Raw genomic sequence first — 17,247 nt, forward strand, 5'->3', positions numbered from 1 at the left:
GATAAAGTATTATTTTTATAACCTATCTACACACAGACTTCTTTTCATTTTTTAACTCATAGCCTGAAATATCCATTCTGTACATTTTTACATGTTTCGTATGGGTTTTGGCCAAGCATCATAATCTTCCTCTTTTCATAATCTTTACTTCTTTCTCTACATCTCATATCATTTTAAAGTAACTACCATTCAACCAGTGGCTTGAACCAGACATGTGGTAGTCATTTTCAACTTTTTCTTTTATTCCCACATAGAATCAAACACTAAATCTCATGAATTTATGTATATAGTAGGCCTCTCCTCTCGTTTCTATTCCAGACCTTTAATTTCTTAGACCCTCATTATTTATCTCCTGGATGATTGTAACAACCCTAAATTTACTTTCTTGCTCTCGGTCTTAACTCTAAAACAGAGAGAGCCAGAGAGAGCCCTCTAAAATGAACTCGACTGTGACATTCCCCTGGTAGAGTATTCTTATGACCTCTTTTACCGAGCTTGATTTACTGGCCCCTCGCTATCTCTCTGTTTACTTTTCACGTGACACTCTGACCCCGTGCTGCAGTATCCTAAATGGAATAGGTCATGGTTTTACTTAACTATTCGATTTGCATATGTGGTTTCTTCTATCTAGGGCACCTTGCCTATCACTAGACATTATCTTCAGGCTTTTCTCAGCTCTAAATTTAATCCATCCAGACTCCACCAAGGCATTTTTTTAAGGGATTTCTGAGCCCATTTTTCTCCTTTTTCTGGGTTAGTTGCTCTAATTATATGTTTGTATAGAACTTCTTCTTCCCTCTTGCCTAAGTTTATTGTTATTAACAAGTTTTTCTTCATTATGTTTTCCACTTAGACTATGTTTTTCATAATTTCAATGCACTTTACATTATTCATTTTTGTACTTCATGTACTGGTATATCCCTCTCTCTTTCCCCTCCCTCCCTCCATCCACCTCTCCACGAAACTCACGAAACTCTCCAAAGAAACTCACAATCTCATTCTCCCCTTTTCACTTTGGGCATTTTGTCAATATTGTTCAATTCTAGCGAGTCTGAGTCTTTTTAGACAGTTACAGACTTGCCAGCATACTTCATATGTACATAAATTTTGACCTAGTTGATACAATTAGTTGGAATTTATTGTATAGATGATTCTAAACTTTACAGAAAAAAAAAATGAACTATTCGAAAACTTTTGTGCATGCAGCAATTTGCCATTGCATATTATAACTATCAGGCTAGTTTTCTGAATTTTTATCCAGATATCTGAGGTAATATAAGACAGACTCTTACACCCCATTTACTTGCCACTGTATTGTAGCACCTAAGTTGGATTTATTGGGGTCTCTGCTTATATTTTCTTTATCTACCAGCTCACATAATGGTAAGCTCTAAAGAAAGAAAGTTCTGTTTTCTGCCTTTTCTTCCCTCCAGTTTGATATTTCTGGGCAACACTATGAATACAATAGCTCCATAAAAATGTTCTTGTTGAATGGATGTGTGAATTAAAGTATCCAGTAAGGATCTTGAAGGCTCATTTAGTCTGTTGGAAATATGTGATTTTAATTATAAATTATTTCCTGTCCGCTATTATATTGTACGCTAACATACATCATAACTAAATGTGCATATGCAGATGAGTTTTCTGAAGAGGCTTCACTAGCTTGTAATGCTCAAATCATCAAAGTGCAAATTTAGTGTTTGGAAATCCTCCACAGATATTTACACTGCATTTGTTGTCTTATTCCAAAATTGCACTTCACAAGTTTTTAGATGGTCGTAGATGCTTCTTGCATTTTAAGTAAATAGAATTAGTTGCTAAAATTGATTATTTTAAAATTCTCGTGGAGATTTCAGATTTTATGTTAAAGCAACAGAAGGAGCTTTATATAAATCAAAGAGATGAATGTGAAAGGGAATGTTTTATATTGTTTGATAGAATATTAAAACAAGTAGAGATACCAGTTTCTCTATTGTGTAATCTTTTCATTTATGTAACATGATCTGAACATTGTGACATGCCCTTTAAGCTCAGCTTGATTGGCAGAAAGCCACAAATTCTCTCTGTCTCTGACAGTGCAATGCCAAAGCATACTGTCCCATCACTATAAATCTCATTATTATTTATGCGATGTGAGTGTGCATTGATTTTCATTCAGAGCGAGTTCCCATAAGACTTGTCTTTTTAAATACGGGACAGTAATCCGTTGGATTTTATTTAAATTCTTTCTCTTGTCCACAGGCTTTAATCATATAAGAATCCAAGTTGATATAAAACAATTTTATTTTTTTAACTGAAAGTAAGGAAATAGTCCCCCACCCCATAGAACTATTCAAAGATTTGATTATGTAATTTATAATGCATTTTTTTTATTTCTATTTTATGGTTCTCTGCATGAATGCTCAATTAATGGTCATTGATTATGAGGAGAAAAAATAAGATAAAGCTACTTTTTTGAAGGACTTGGTTCTCAGTGTATAAAGCAACTATTCAAATTAATCATTGTCTGCAAGCTAAGAGAAATACTGAGATGGACACATATTCAGCAAAGCTTTGTTCATGGGAGATTAACTTCTCTTGTACAGGAGGGGTCATCATGTATTTTCTTTTCTCAACAACAAAAAAGATGGAGTAATCACTACATTTTTCGGTTTTAAGCCACATTTTCAAATCTTTAGATGATTTCTTCTACAACTATTTTAAAGTTCATACTGCTCCTATTGCTGCTTATAATCTCTATTTTTTTTCCCATATAGAAATATATTCTTAGAAGCTATTTCCATTTTCCATGTGGACACCAATTTACTTGATATTAATGGAGATCTCAGAATGACTTAAAGACAGTATGTGAGATTCCTGTCATTGTTACAAGTGTCTGAGTCCTGGTAGAAATTCCAACCTCTCTGGTCTTACAAGCATGACTTTTCTCAACTAAAGTTTTTGGTGTTCCATTCATTTCCTTTTAAGTTTTATAGTAATCTGATAATGCAAAGTAGATAATAAAAATAACTTTATATTATGCAGAACAACACTAATGTGGTATATCGCCAAAGGTGTTTAGATGGACCGATATAAAGGAATAGTCTGAAGTTATAGCTGTCATTCAGCAAATAACTTTATCGATGATTATGTTTTTCATTGGTTAGAAATAGGTTAAATTAGTAAATTTTCCTAAAACTGTATAATTATCTTTTCTTTATTGGAGAACAAAACTCCTGTGACACAGGCAAAGCACTAAGACTGTATTAGTTTTCTGTTGCTGTGTAACAGAAACCAGAAACTTAATTGCTCAAAACATCTACACTGTCAGTTTCCATGGGTGAGAAATACAGGCAAGCACAGGTGGGCTCCTCGCTCAGAGTCTCAGAAGGCTGAAATCTACATATCAGCCAGTGCTGTGTTCTCATCGGGAGATCAAGGTCATTTTCTAAGAGCATTTTGGAAGAACTCAGCTCCTTACAGCTGCATGACCAGGGTTTCTATTTTCTTATGACCATCAGCCTAGGGTTGCACCCTCAGGTCCTAGCCATATAGTTTCCTCCTTATTCAGTTTACAGCATTACCATTTTTTTTTTTTGTTCCAGGCCAGCAGAAAGGCATTTTTGCTGTTTCAAACACCCCGACTTTTAAAGTGCTCACCTAATTAGGTCAGGCCCACCCAGGATAATCTCTCTTTTTATTAACGCAAAGTCGGCTGAGTAGAGTTATTAATTATATCTGCAAAATCTCTTTACAGGCAACAAAAATAACAATAATGAGAATGAAATTATATCATATTCATATGTCTTATACACATTCAAGTTTATACTATGGGGCAGGATTCTTGGGGGCCATCTTAGAATTCTTACTACCATAAAGATCATGTGACTTTGGGAATAATTTGAAGCTAAAAAGAAGTAAGAGTGAGTGAGAGAGAGAGAAATACAGCAAGAAAAGTATACTAGTGGAAAATACTTAAGGTAAATTTATCATTATTGTAAAATGCATGTGGATTCATTCAGACTTTTTTATAGAGCTATATATTAAAAACACTATTTTAAGTAAGTCCTGATTATATAGGATACATATTTTCCATACAATATGGCAAAATATTACAGTGAATTTTCTTTTTTTTCTTGTCACAATGTGATTGTTCAAACTTACTTTTGGCTGACAATGCAGTATTCTATATTTCAACAGATCATGCATAGTGAGGATAGATTGAATCTTTACAAATTATAGGCCAAATGATCTATTTCAAGCTCATGTAAATTTTAGTAATGAGAAATTACCTCTCCAAATGCTGACAAAGTTTTCTTTTTTAAAATTTATCTCATACTTAGTTTTGTAGCTTCATAGAATTAACAATTCTTAAAATAACTAGCAATGAAAATTATTTTGATTAGATTTGTCACTTGATATTAAGAATAGTTATAATATTGGTAATAGAATTATTACAATTTTTCCAATATGAAGGCTGTAAGGTGTTTAAAGATAAAAGTTTTTACATAAAAGTATGTGTTAAAATTTTATGAAGGAAAAGGGAACACCGAAGCTTTTGCATGGCTTCCGAAAGAGACCTAAAATATGAATGGACTGGCATATAATAAACTTAGCATTTAATATAATAAAAATTGTTCAGAAAAAATGAATTTCTATCGATATTTATTACTGTAGTAGTTAGAATTATTTCAACATTACAAAGAGCAAAGTCATGATGACTCGTATAAAAAGTTAAAATGTAAATTCAAAACATTTCAAATATCAAAAGACTTTTCTTTCAGTGAACTTTTAATTGCATCATTTTGCTACCCCATTTTTTTGCATCTTATTCAAATTCTCATTAAAATGAAGCAGTAACACTAAACCTATTACTTTTTCCTTACTTTATATATTTTTTAAGCTGTGTGTTGCCTTCCTGACATGGTGCTTGCTTCTTACACTTGGTAGGGAAGTTAATTATCTACTTAAAGCTGTGGTCACAGTATTGGCATAACAGAGATATTTAATAGCCCTGACTTTTTGTGTGTATGTGAAGGGTAAATGGATAAACAGAAGAGTAATATACATTTGTCTCTTTTCCCATTTTTGCTTAGCTAAAAATAGAAGTTAACATTTAAAAAAATTTATATCAGCATACTCGACTTCATTATCTCCACCTCCTAATCCAAACAAATATCACATAGCTGTCTTGATCCCGCTGAAGTTATTTCTAGGTGTCAAACTCATGATCCATGTGATAATCTCTTTATTTGATTAAACTACAGGATAGCAAATCTAGCTTACATTACACTGACTTGGCTTGACTTGAGACCTTTACCTTCAACTTTATACACATCTTTGAAGTTTATGTCGATTGAGAAGAAAAGAAGGGTCGATGTGATTCTTGAATTGACTTTTTAAATTTGGTGTAAATTTATATTCAAATAACTCAAATTATAGCATTAATGTATTTAATTTTGGAAAATAAACATTGATTCTACTACTAAACTTTTTTTATAACATGTCAAATAATGCTTATATGCATATACTTTATAGAATTCTGAATAATTCTAGATGAATTAAATATAGAAATTTGACAACTGTTATACTAGCCTGTTGTCTGTTTATCATTGTGTTTCCTAGAAAGAAATTAATGATAAAAGTTCATTAAAAGTGTTCAGGACTCATTTTCTTGGCTTTAATCTGAGTCAGTCAAGCACTAATGATTTAATGAAAGAATTAAAAGTGATAATGTTACATTGGATGCTAAAAGCTTAGACATCAAATAATAGTGATTTACCAATTTAATAGTAATTTAAAAATAATTTCCTAAGAAGAGAGTAAATCAGTAACATAAAAAAAATTAAAGTACTGAGTTACTTTAAAGGGGAAAACTAGAGAAAATGTAACAGACAAATTTGAGGCAATTATGGCACTTAACAAATATGAAGTTATAGTGTCTTCTCATTAAATGCTAGGTCATTTTCTCAATATTTGAAGATCCGATCATTGGCAAAATTTAACCAATGATATTCTTGTTACAAAAGGCATGCCTTGCATATCAGCTGAAGTTCATTTAATGCTTAATGATTACTCGAGTCTTTTGAGCATATGCTCTTTTGCTTTGGTTCCAGCAGCTGAATTACTGTTATATCTGAATTGCAATTACAGATCTATGGCCCCTGAACTCATCAACTCCAAGCAGATCCTTTTTTATATTCAATTGTATATATTTGCAAACTAGGGACTTTCATTTCAAAAATGGTTTCGGATTTCTGATCCATGTTTCGATCAGAGCATAACATACAATGGTCCCTTCCTTAATTAACAAGTAGAGAGGTAATGTTGAAGTCTACTGAAAACTTTTTCAGAAAGTTCATTGAGAAAGCTCTAGAATTAGATCATTAATATTTTTCAAAATAAATAATATAAAATACTTTTTATGTATTGCATTTTTTTCTAGAAACTGGAGACACAAAATTGGCAAACAAAAAAAAACAAAACAAAACAAAAAAATCATTGTTCTCATGGAGCACAAATTATATTGGGGGAGTGAGATATTAATTGATCAATCATACCAGTAACAATAGGATAAATGTAGAGGTACATAGAATATACAATTGCGGGGATCTAGCCTGTAAATGAGGTCAGAAAGGCTCAAAAAAAAATATTACTATTTAAGTGAAAAATGAAGAATAAGAAAGCATTGATTGGATAGGACTGGAAGGGAACCTTCTTTCAGCCAGAGGGAGAAGTGCAGAAGGGGTTAATAACTGTCAATGTATTCTTTGTCACTAGCTCAGACAAGATGGGAACTAGAGATATACTAGGGAATTCAGATGGCACTTAGTATATATTATCCCAGGAACAAGAAGTCAAGCAAAGAGTGTACCCTATTTATTATCTTCTGCTAAAATTCCTTTGAATAGTCTCAGGTTGGGAAACAAAGCCAAATTCCTGGGGTAATGCAATGCTGAGTTTTCAGAATGATGAGTAAAAAGTTTTTCTCTTTGTGTTTGTTTGTGTCTACTTGATAGTGTGTTTATGTGTTTAGATTTGAAGTAGGTCTTCCCGACTCCTTTGACATTGAAAAATTTGTAGCAAATATGAAATATAGTAGGTGAAAGAAACTCAGTGAATACATATATTTATATACTCAAAAATATTGATCCAGTTATAAAAGTAGAAAGAGTTTACTGCAGTTCTCATTGCCTGAGGACTTTACATTGTGATGACTAAAATCTGTTTTGATAAGCAAGTTTCTTGACCTTTGCAATGCTACAAAAATGATTTATTATCCAAAATTAAAACTATTTTCTTCATCCTTAAGGTACTACAATAGTTGAAATAAGTTTTCTACTCCTTTCACCATGGAATGTTCCTTCACCTCTGGCAATACTGATGAAAGATCTATTTTTTTTTTCAAATTGATAAAAAAATTATACATTTTTCATTCTTGAATTAAATATTCTATAAAAAAATGAAAGCCCATTTTTGAGGCTCTAAAATGGTCACTTTATAATAAAAGGCTGTTTTCATTGACAAAACTAGAGGGTTTATGCTGGCTTCTATTTTGTTTTTAAGAGTGTTTTATATTACCAGTTTCGCTACACACACAATTTATACTGCTGTTTGTAAGGTGTAGGAGTAAAGGATACATAATTTCAGGGGTGGATGATCAGGACACGGGAGATATGTGCTATAGTTGCCCATTGGCTCTTTATAGCTTCTAGGGAGGCTGAGTAAGTGGTAGAAGAACGCTGCAGGCAGGGCTAGTATGAATAATTTAATTAATTTTTTACTCTTTCCCTTAAACATAGCTATTCTGAATTTTATCAACATATACGAAAGAAGGTTATCAAAGTAGACTGTTGGGAATAACAATATATCTTGTCATTCTCAAACTGAGGGAATTGTTTAAGTAATCTTGTGTTTTATTGAGGAATATTGGAGAATAATGTAATTTAGATATTTTTGTGTGCTTGCTTAACAGTTTTAAAGTATTATATGAGTATGCGTGCTATGAAAAAGGTTTATGAAAACCCTACCCTATCACTTTTAGTTTATGTGTATACACTTTTTCAGAAGTATGATAATGTTTAGAGGCCAAAACAAGAAATAGTCTTAGCTCCATCATTGTCTGATTATTTAAAGCCATAATTCCTTTGAGTCTTATTCTTTTATTATTTTTTTTAACATTAGAGTATCGGACTATAAATTCTGCCACCTTATGGTACATGATATTGTGACTCTACAAAGTTTTCCTATTTTCCTTAAATCCAGAAAATGATACCTTTAAATACAATTTTTGGCGTCACGAAAAGAAATGGACTCTAGCAGGAATCACACTGTGTTGTTCCCTGTGCTTCACATGTGTTTGTTTTAAATAATTACATTAGAGTGGTTAAAAAAAATTGGCATACAACACTGCAGAATAGGAGCTTTAGGAAATATGATGAATTTTTAAAAATTATGTTGGGATCTTAAAAATATAGTAAACATGCTTGTATTTGGGGATTTCAGATATCTCATTCTCCATAGTGTAAATGAAGGTACAAGAGCCTAGATTTTCGGGCACATGCCACAATGCGAATGTATGCCAGCCTGAGCCATTTGCATGCTGCGAAAGATGGCAGTCAACCCTGAGCAAGATATGAGTGCTGTAGACTCTCAACAATTCAAATTCCTTATTTAACTAAACTGGAATGGCAATGTATGGATTAATGATGAACATTGTGGAAGGCAATTATCTGGTTGACTAGCTCTAGGTTCACATGTTATTAATTCTAGATGTTCTCTCATGGACTTAAATCTCATGAGAACGTGGCCTGACTTTGCCCTCTATTTTCTTATTGGCTTACCATCTCAGTGTCCTTATAAACGAACAAGCAAACAAACAGAAAAAAAACAAAAGGATGATTACTTGTAGCCAGGATAAATAATGTTTCACTCTTTGAAGAACAGAGTTAAGGTTTTTTGGGGGGAAAAAATATCTTTCTCATATATTATGAACGAATTAAATTGCTTATAATTTTCTAGATAAGCCTCTCTATAGAAAAAAAATGAATTGGTACATCAACTGTTATTAATTAAAGCCTCACAGAACTGAAATTCTTACCAACTGAAACTTAAAGTAGGTCCTGTAATTATGTGCAACTTAAAAAGGTTTTATGCCACTATTTCTAAAGTAGCTCTCATTAGCAGTGCAGTCTTTGAGATTGTAACAAACAACTTTTCATTTCTTTAATGTTAATTTTGATGATAATCGTGTCACATGATGTCATAGAGGCAAGCAGATGGTGTTAGGCATTTAGTAAATAGGCTTTTAAATTTTTTGTAGCTCATTTACAAATAAATACTAATCTTTTTTGTGGTCATGGTGCATATTGGCTCAAAATTCTCTTAGGTTATAGGTGCAGCAGATGAAACCTATCCATTACTAAGCATGTGTTATGTTCTAGAACCTAAGTATTTTACAGTTATTATCTCATTCAATCTTCACAAAATTCCTAGTAGTCTCATTTTATACATTAAGATATGGGAGTGTGAGTATGTTAAGAAAATCACCTGTGGTCAGCAACATGACAAGTGTCTGGAATTGAATTTGAAAGTAGTTTTTTATGACATTGAAGCCTCTGTTTTAATGGAGCTGTTCAACTTCCAAACGTATTTGATGTGTTCTGATGGCAATATAGTTGTCACTGTGAGAAATGGGATAGTTTCCTTCTTTTTTCATTGGAAATTCATACTCAAATGTCTGTCATCTTCCCAGCCTTATCCTGGCCCTCCTCTGTAGACATGTTTTATTGTACTAGCAAATGATTCCCATGTCTGCTTAAATTAGATCATCTGCCCTTTTAATTGAAGATGGAATTCTCTGTTTTATATCTTTTCCTATATTCTTAATATAGGATACCTAGCTAAATGAATATTTGTTGGATGAGTGAACAATACATTTAAAATAAATTTCATTTATTTACTATTATTTTATTATTTTCTTTTATTATATTAAAGTCAATTTTAAAAGTTAGGTAACATTTGAACCTGCAAAGATGTGAAGGAGCTTTGGTGAGAGGTACCAGAGTTGTTGGAGGTATATATTTTAGGTTTGGGCTCTGGTCAACTCCATAGAGGACTCCTTTATATCTAGATAAATTAAAATATAGACTGTGTCCTTTTTAGGCTGCTGCATTATAGAGCAAGTATCCATTGCCTTTCTTTCTGTCAAAATCAAGAGTTAATGAAAATTTTATTCTGTCATCCCAGCTAATAATATACTTATCCTTAATTTTTTCTCAAGCCACTGATTACTCATTGTCTGATGCTATCTTTTTCTTTAGTGTTTGCTTATTATGTTATGGACCTGGTGTTTTTATCTGCAGAGTCTTAACACATACATGTGAAAAGCATTGTATGACATGTTTAACAGTAAAGCAAAGAAATTTGGTAATAATTTTATTTTTAAAATATTGTGTGAATATAAGATCATAATAGTGTGAACTCTTGCTCTTCTGCATTATAACTGGTTTCCTTGTGTAAAAACCTAAAGGACAGGAGTCATTGATAGAGAGCCGAGAATTTTATAAATGGTATGGACCATAACTGAGTGAGCCCAGGGAATCATGTAGTAAATGCAATCTGTTATATTGCTGTGGGGAAAAATGAGAACCATTATGGTAGACACGGCTTCAAAGGAAGAATAGCAATAATAGAAGTTTAATATCGTTACTTGAGTTCATAAAGAACCTATTTTTTATTATTTTTTTAACCTTTCACATGCATTCAATTATTTAATTCTGAATAAAGACACTAATTTTGCTGATAGGGTAGATCCTTCAGAGTCTTTTATTCATAATGTTAAAAACAAGTTAGATTAATTGATTTTTAAGACTAGTTTAATGAATTACAAAATCAGAAAACCACCCACTCTTCAAATAGGACTATTAATCCTATGTAAAGAATGTAGCATTCTAAAGAAAATTATCTCATTATTAGTAAAAATAATTAAAATGCTCTCATGAAATGTATGAACTGAATCATTAAACAGATTTTTTATTTGAATGTTTAATACATACTGATTTTTTACATTTCATACCCCCCCACACACACAAACATACACAAATCAGAGGCAATAGGAAATAAATGTTCACTTAAAGACTCATTGAATCTTATCATGATAAGGAAGAGTTGAATGATTCACATCAATAAAGGGAGGAAAAGATATTATACATAAAGATTATCATAAAATAATATTCTCATTGCTATATCTATTCAAGATTCATATATGATACAACTGTAACCGTCTTACACAAATGAAGTGGAAACTTACAACACAAGAATTTTGCCCATAACACCAGAGCAAATCTTTTTTTATTAACTGAGTTGAACTTTAAAATTATGTTATGACCAAAAATCAATAAAGAGAAACTGATTTAAGTTCATCCAAGTGTGAAGGGGTTTATTACTAGTGCTACATCACTCTAATGATGTTCTCTTAAAAATTTGTTTTTGTGATATATTGCATCTATTATTGCTAAAAGGATAAAACTGTGAAGCAACCTTGGACATCAATAAATCAATTTAAGAAAAGTAGGCATATAGCCAAAGGAAAGTAAGAATTCAGTATAGAGTTTTTAAGTATTAGGTAATTAAAATATATGCAAACTATATCCGTATCAAATTGCTAATGAGGATTTCCTTCATGGGATTTTTTTTTTTTTTTAACTAACAAAGTGTTGTCCTTGTTAGTGACTTCATAGCATGAAGGTAAGTAATATTTCTAAGACTTGTTTTTCTTTTTAACCTTCAAGGTTAAAGTCCTATAAGAACACAAAAACTAATGTTTCCTGAACTGAATTTGTGAAATTATTATTCCTCATGTTTTTATTTGCATTCCATACTATATTGAATATGTTTAAAATATTAAGAAATCATAACTCACTTTATACAATACATTCTCTAAAATGTACATCATTCATAATGAACTTATACAATGAAAAATGGCACTTTCGATACCCAATGAAATAATCCCCGTAGGCTTTTCAGCCTTTACCACTTCTAATTTTTTTTCAATTATGTATTTATTTACCAACTTTCTCCTAAGAATATTTGGACTGAGATACATAAACATATGTGATATAATAGAAATTTAAGGCAAATTTGGTTATTAATTTTATATACATCTGTACAAAAGATTGTACAAATCCTAAGCATACATCTTTATGAATATCCATCCACCAGTGAGGCACACTATCTAATCACCTCCCAAATCAAAAAACATACAAGAACCTCCAAAGCCTGTTTGTTTACACCCAATCACTACTCCTCTCTTCCCCAAAAGTAACCATCACCTTACTTTAACACCAAGGGTTAGCTTTACTTCTTTTGAACTTCATATAAATGGACTCATCAAGGATGTGTTCTTTTGTTTCCAGCTTTATTCGCTCAGCCATATGTTTCTGAGATTCGGTACCATTATTTCAATAAGTTTTCTTGCTATATAGCATCATTCATATTAATATACCATAATTCATTTATCAATTATGCTGTTGTTGAAATGGAGTAGTTACTATTTGATGGCTGTTACAAATTGTGGAGCAATGGACACTTTGTACATACCTTTTGGTGCACATGTATAGCATATCTGTTGAGGTTATATATCAGAGCAGAATTATTGAGACATAGCTATCTATATGGTCAGCTTTAGTTTTGAAAAGCATGTTGCTAAAGAGTTTTCCAAAATCGTTATAGAAATTTACCCTTCTACCAGCAGCAAATGGAAATCTCAATTGTTCTTGTTCTATATTTTGGCCAGCTGTTGATATCACCATTGTGTGTGTGTGTGTGTGTGTGTGTGTGTGTGTGTGTGTGTGTGTGTGTTTTCTCCAGGAGGTGCTTTTACCAGAAATAGTGCTTAAATGGATATTGAAGGGATGAGTGGAAGTTAAATAAAGGTCAGAGGCAGAGACACTCGTGGAAGCTATAGTAGTGTGAGCATTAGCTGGTGGTGGTCTGGAGTGACACAGTGACAGTGGAATAAAGCAATGAATGGATGCAGAGGTGTTTAAGATGTAGAATTTATAGATGTAGAATTACATAGCGAGTAATTAAATTTAGGAAGCACGGGACGAGTTAAGGATGATCACCAGTTTCTTGTCTTGGAAAACTGAGACAATAGAAATTTCATTTTTTGAAATAAGGAGCACAGGAGGAGAAAAAATAAATAGGTTCAAAGGGAAAGAGAGGGGATGACTTTAGTTTGGACATGATGAGATAGGGATGCCAGATGGAAACATCTTATAGCCTGGAAGATACGAGCTTTGAGTTGATCAGCGTGATCTAGTTTGGGAATATAGATTAGGGAATCTTCAACACATACAAAATAATTGAAACTATGAGTTCACTTATGGAGTGTTTACAGAATAAATAGAAAAGGGGACTTAGAACAGGACATTGAGGAGTAAGTGACAAAGGAAAACTTTTCATCTGAATACCCATTATCTGACTCTCAGTTATCTTGTTTCATAGATAAGCAAGCATTATAAAGACATAAAAAATTACTAATCAATAATGATATGTGATAATTGTTCTACTTTTAAATCTCATTCAGTTTAACCCTGTGATATGTCCTTATCCATTAAATCAACTTTGGGATTAACTATATCTCTGATTAATAATGCTGTAAACAAACAAAAAATATAAATGAAATAATAAGGGGCTGCCAAATGAAACTGAAAATCTTGTAGAAGATGGAGAGTTTCTTGAAGTCAATGAAAGTAATATTGGAAAATTTCAAAAATCATAGACAAAATCTATAGGAAATGAGGATTTGGTAGTTACATTTATTATCATCTTCCTGTTTTTTACTCTATGTTAATTTTATTTTAAATGTATATTTCAAATGACTCCTTTATTATTTATGAATGCATATAATGGTAGATCATATCAGAGATTTTTCACACTACTTTTGTGTTCTAAACCATGGTTGCACTATCCCTGCTGCTGTTCTTTATTTCCTACTTCTATTTATTTTTTTTCTCGTTCCATTCTAGATATCTGTACACATTATAATGTGATGCTATGATGGATTCTTTGATGAGATTAGGCCTCAAGTCTCCATGAGTTTTCATTACGTCCCTTTAGCCATAGTCTAAATAAACTTCCTGCGCAAATTATTTTTTCCATGCTTATCTTCCTTCTTATTCTATCTGCATGCTTATAATCTGATGCTGAAAAACAGTTCCAATCATTCAAGCAAGAGATGTGGAAATAGGTTGTTTGATTAGTTTGAATGAGGGGTGCTATGTCTTTTCTACACTCTGTAGTATTGAATGGGAAACAGCAAATATATTGTGCCATAAAATTCCTTTACTACTCTTTAGTATCTGAGAGAACACTGCATTTAGTAGGATGAAGTTTATTATAATTACAAAATCATTAATATTGAAACCAATTTTAATTTTAATTTGGGCTATATTGGTTTTCAATAGAATTATAGTTCATATTTCATTATCTCCTACAAAAGATGTATATTACAAAATGATAAATATATTGAGGTGATGCAATGATTTAAACTTTCATGATTCCATAACTACATTTAAAATTGTGAAATTTGTCATCTTTCATGGTTTTCTATCCAGAAAGTTTTATACACACACAGACACAGTTGGGGGAGCATAGTTAAAAATACTTTGATAATGAACTTTACACAAATAACAACCTCATCACATTTTATACATATTTATATATATATTTATAACAGTAATTATTAATAACTATAATAAACAGTTTTCATTAAGCATGTATTATGTGCCAGATATTTAAAAAATAATATCTCAAAAACCTGACTGTGGCTCGTAATATGTAAGTACATTGCTACACTTTTTGCAGTTGTAGAAGTTGAAGCAAAAAAATGTTAAACCAACTTGTTGTAAATCGTACCACTTGTGTTAATCTGCTCAGGCTGCCATAAAAAAATACCACAGACTGAGTGGCTTAAACAATAAAAATTTATTTCTTCGAAGTTCTGAAAGAAATCCAAGACCAGGGTGCCAGCTGGTGGTTTTCTGATGAGAGCTCCCTTCCATCTTGAAGCAGTTGTCTACCTTCTCATTGTATCCTTATGAGAGAGAGAGAGAAAGAGAGAGAGAGAGAGAGAGAAAGAGGTGAGGAGAGAGAGAGGAAAGGAGGGAAGGAGGGGAGGGAGGGAGGGAGGCAGGGAGGGAGAGTGTGCATGAGTGAGAGCACGAATGAACAAGTGCTAGCTCTCTGATGTTTCTTCTAATAAGGACACTAATTCTATGTATCAAGGCCCCATCCTTATGACCACATTTAATCCGATTACTTCCTTATACTCTTTATAGGCCCTATATTCAAATATAGTCACATTGGGCATTAGGGCTTCAACATATGCATATTTGGGAGACTCAGTTCAGTCCATAGCACCACTAATAAGTGAGAAAGTCAGAATTTAAACCCAAGTGGTTATAATAATAGCATGTACTCTCTGATCCTCAGTTACATCTCTGAAAATAGATGGGAAAAAAGAACCTACTGTATGTAGAACGTTGGGGAAGTTCATAAGATACCGTTTTCTCTAAGGTAATAGCACAAAAAAAGTTATATTAAAATATGACCAAAATATATTCAGAGTGTAATTGCCATACTAATTTTATAACTTAATTTATTTTGATATCAAATAAAATATATAGAGATGAAAAATGTTTCTAAGATGTAATATGTATTTAAAAACGGTTATGATTAGTGTCTTACTATGTAGCTTTTGTTGCCTGTAAATACAGAGAATGTTTCATATGCAGAAAATTCAGCTACAAAGAGGACTTCTATGTCAGACATTTCAAGTGTCTGTGATATTAATTTTATTTCTATAGAAAGGATTCTGAATCTTCATGTAAAGAAATTATGGTCTCAGAAATTCTCCAATTTAGACAGAGGATATCACAGTTGAGAAAATGGATAGATCTAAGTTTTTTTTGTTTGTTTTTGTTTTTGTATATTCTGATATATAAGTGGGTTTAAATTCAACCCAATAAAATACAGAGAAGTTACATCAGGAGAGTATTTCTGAGTTAATTTTTTGAAACCGAAAGTATAAAAGAATGAAAGAGAATATCCTTTAGCTATATACTTAATTATATAAATAAAGGTCTTTTTTATTTAATTGAGAAATTATGAAATATTGAGGTTAAGTATATTTTTTCTCTTTTAGATGAGTACTTTTCTATTTAATGCCAATGCCAGAAATGTTAAAGATTGTTTAAAGTAATGCCATTGTTATTGGCATATTTTGGCAGTTTCTATTTTAAAGTGTCTATCTCTTTCCCTGATAAATTGAGTAAGCAGTAAAGCTTGTCTTCTTAGTGTTTTGATTTTGCACTACATCTAATCATCCATTAACATCTTCAAGATCTTCAAATCCATTGTTCTTATGTTGCATTTCAAGACTAGTGAAGTTTCTTATAATCATAATTTTCTTCCTCTAGTTCTAAATCTCATTGTATCTTATTCCAGTATAAGCTCTGTCCTTAGCCATTTTTATATATTTCAAAATATGTCTTTCCTTTATCAAAGTCTCTTTCCTTCTATGAAATCTTCCTCAAAGATAAGAAAGCACATTGTATATGTTATAGTAATATGTACTCAGGTTAAAAAAAAAAAAAAAAAAAAAAAACAATGAAAGTAGGATATGGGTTGACCTTTTAGACAAGATAACACGTGGAAACTTCACTGGGAAAGTGGCTTTTGAGTAAAAACCAAAAGCAAGAAAAAATTGGTCATACAGTTGTGAGAGGAAAACATGATCCAGGCAGAGGGAATGGCGGACGAAGACTATAAAATGAAAACATGCCTGGCATGTACGAGAGACTCAACAGCGGTCAGTACTTTTTTCTGTTTTTAAGCTTCATAAATATTCCTTAAATAAAGGGCCTATAAATTCTAAGATAAAGAGTTCACATGGAAATAAAATAAGAAAACAGTTAAATCTTTGTTCAAGCAGCTACTTTTCATGCAGTATTATTCACAGTAATATACATTAACCTGTAAAAGTAAATTTTTAAAAAGTGAATGACTTTAATTGGTACAGTCTGATTTGATCTTTTATTTAATTGTTTAAAGGTCATAAAAAGAAAAACTTAGAAAGAGGAAAGAAAAGCTTACTTGTGAGCTGATATACTTTTTAGAAAGAATGGCAGGATGGGAAATTACATTTCATTGTATAACATAAAGTTAGGTCCTAGTGTAAACTCATAAGGAAATGATCTTCTC

At 31.9% G+C, this 17,247-nt stretch overlaps 1 protein-coding gene across 6 annotated transcripts in view; it reads left to right on the plus strand.

The window, feature by feature from the left end:
* The window catches only part of ERBB4 (erb-b2 receptor tyrosine kinase 4), a 944,884-nt gene that overhangs the window by 270,438 nt on the left and 657,199 nt on the right, over positions 1-17,247 (plus strand). The window lies entirely within an intron of this gene.

The sequence above is a fragment of the Rousettus aegyptiacus genome, unplaced genomic scaffold, assembly GCF_014176215.1.
Source record: "Rousettus aegyptiacus isolate mRouAeg1 unplaced genomic scaffold, mRouAeg1.p scaffold_m13_p_2, whole genome shotgun sequence".
NCBI lineage: Eukaryota > Metazoa > Chordata > Mammalia > Chiroptera > Pteropodidae > Rousettus > Rousettus aegyptiacus.